This window comes from Helianthus annuus, chromosome 1, assembly GCF_002127325.2.
Source record: "Helianthus annuus cultivar XRQ/B chromosome 1, HanXRQr2.0-SUNRISE, whole genome shotgun sequence".
Classification (NCBI taxonomy): Eukaryota; Viridiplantae; Streptophyta; class Magnoliopsida; order Asterales; family Asteraceae; genus Helianthus; species Helianthus annuus.
In genome coordinates this window covers 137,013,783-137,017,012 of record NC_035433.2, presented here as the reverse complement: position 1 = coordinate 137,017,012, position 3,230 = coordinate 137,013,783, and positions in this window count along the sequence as shown.

Sequence of the window (3,230 nt, the reverse complement as noted above, 5' to 3'; positions counted from 1 at the left end):
CATATTTCTAAACCATATTGCGAATTGATTTCAAGGAACTCAAATGGTTTACGAACGGTTTATACTAAGCATACCGGTTTTACAAAACAAACGCATATTTTCACAAACGTGCATGATTTTCATGACTAGTGACGGGAATGTCCTAGTTACTACAACGGGACTGGGTTGGTCTGCGTACGAACAACGAGACAACCCAATGGGTTTATGTCCCCCTTTTTCTTTTGAAATACATATTAACTAGGGTATGATTAAGCTATGGAATGAACTCTTGGATCACGTGCGAATAGGCGCTAACTTAGGCACCATTAATCCTTTTAAGGACCACGGAACAGGGGATAGATCTATCGGGTACGGGCGAGCCCCACTCACGGTCCTTGTGCGGCCACTTAGAGTGCTTTTGTGTCCCTGTCGAAGTGAATCGACACTTAAATCGTCTACCGGGTTGAGTGCTTCCTATGTCGGCACACATATTAATGTCTTAGCTACACATTAATGATCAACATGTTCATAGACGCATTACATACCTACTTATAAACTGAACTTTCAAATGTTTTTAAGATTCATTTGATGTAAGCTCACAAATACATGGATTTACAAACTTTGGTAACGTTTTTCAAATTATACCTAAGTAAGAGGACGCGCTGATCCTGCTTATAAAGGTTCGTTTGGGCTCGGCCCACTCTCTCTCGTGCAATGCACAAAGACTATTGTGGGCTAGACTCACAGTTTTTCATATATCATGCCAAGAAAATAATTTTACTATATTTTCTCAAAAACTTTAAAACCGGTTATCAAAAAGATTTATTTTAAATCTTTTCAAGACAAACTATGAACTCGCTCAACTTTATGTTGACTTTTTCGCATGTTCTTTCTCAGGCTGCATTTTCAAAAATATGGAACGGTTGGAATAGGAGAACCCATGGGAATTAGAGTACTTAGCGGCGTTCATTGTTTAGAAGTCTTAGCTTTTTGCTTCCGCTGTGCAATGAAGATACCGGTCCAGTCACGCCATGCTCTGATATTTCGGGGTGTGACAGATTGGTATCAGAGCTATAGGTTTCAGCGAATTAGGTTTCTGTAGAGATACCTAGGCTTTAACCTCACTATCCTCTGTGGACTTAGATATCAAGAATTGAACGCATACAGAACGCCTAAGACTCGAATATGGGTTCCAACCGTTGCCAAGAACAATGAGTCAACTGTTTTGATTTTAAACATGCACAAGAGTTGCATTTGATACACGATACACGAGACAAATTCATACATTAAGCAAAAAAAATTTGAGTTTTGGATAACATGCACTTAGGACCTTTGGAAAACTTATGTCGAAACTCATTAAAGGTCCTCACTTAGGAACTGCGACTATTAACTCGGGCAAGCGCCATTATATTATGTCGTCTATGCTATCTTACTTACCGAGCAGGTAACCTACGCGGAACGAGACACTAGTGCACAAGAATACATGAAACTCAAATTATACGTCAAAGGATGTCGGAGCACATCACATCCTACGTGGAACGAAACGCTAGTGCACAAGTATACATGAAACTTAAACTATACGTCAACGGACGTCGAAGTATATCACACACGTCTTTCGGGCAAGGCCTTTGGAAAACATGCTTGTGAACGATTACAACGATGCTAATCCCGGCAGCGGGAGAACTACCGACTGCAATGCAGCACTTTGCCACGTGATCATGCAAACGACACGAATCTCGCTGAGGTACGTTAGAACAAGATTTCACAACAGTCGCTACTTAGCCTAAAGAGACTCACAGTTATTGGCGCTGCAAAAGAAATCACATGCTTTCGCAATTCCCCCTATTTTATTTATGACAAATACGCAATGTTCGACATTACATGGTAATGTCACTTAACAACGGTTATCACACGAAATTCCAGGTAAAGTCTTTACATTTCTTTTGTTGAAATTTCGACTTCTTGCATATAATGAGTAGATTTTTTTCATTTCTACTCCCCCTAATGGACATTGCATCACGAAGATTTTATTTCATGATAACGAACACCTAATTGCTTCATTCCTGACAAAATCATATGTTACACATGCATTGTTCGTTACGCATGTGGCTTCGCTCGAAATTGTTGCTTTATCAACGTTCAATACTGTTTTGCTATGTCGAATTTTACATTGTCTTTTGGATGACCATACTATTGCAAAACGTTGACTCTTTGATATCGGGTCAACGAGCTCATTGAAACTCATTTCCTTTCAAGCTACATACATGGTTTTTCGTTGTAACCATGTCGAAATTTTCTTGTTGATACATGCATCCATTGTTGGATTGTGCTTAAACCAAGTTCAATTGTTTGAACTTGCTCGTGATATATATTCGATTCAGGATTCAATATGATGGATTGAGACCATCATATTTAAAATAATCCCAACAAGCACTTCATTTGTCTTAAACCATAACATGCTTGTTTGGTCATCGACTTCATTGAATCGTTTCTTTGATCACAATCACCTTGTGGTGGCATTTTTTTGTTTTCACAAGTTTGAAGCTTGCGCTAATCTTGTTGCACACATCATGTACGGATTTAATTAATTATTTACTTGTTTATTGATATTAAATCCGCTTCGTTGGTTTGTCATATTAAAACAATCTTAACACAATCGTGTGTTAAGATAATGGTACACAAATTCATGTCATATTTTGGTGTACCTCTTAACGATTCTTTCAAGATCGATCGAACAATTTGTGATATTCATTGCTCTTTCATTTTCGATTGAAAAACATTAATTATTTGTTTCAATATCAATTGAAAATCCTATGAGATTTGTTTGAAACAAGCATTCAGGTTTACTTCGTTTAGCCCTCATTTGATTTCAAACACCGGTGATATTTGTTCGATCACCGCTATTATTGAATTATTTCAAATCACTACGACACCTTGTGGTGTCGATGTCGAGCGTTTCATGCAAAACACCGGTGAACTTGTTCTGTCACCGCTATTATTGAATTATTTCGATCACTACGACACCTTGTGGTGTCGGTATAAACTAGTAGCTTGGGCTAATCATGATTGAGCGTTTCATGCAAAACAGAGGTGATATTTGTACGATCACCGCTATTATTGAATTGTTTCATTCACTACGACACCTTGTGGCGTCGGTATAAACTTGTAGCTTGTGCTAATCACGATCAGTCGTTCATGCGAAACTATATGTGCTTTTCGTTTCACTCATCGTTTAAATGGTCTTAATGCAA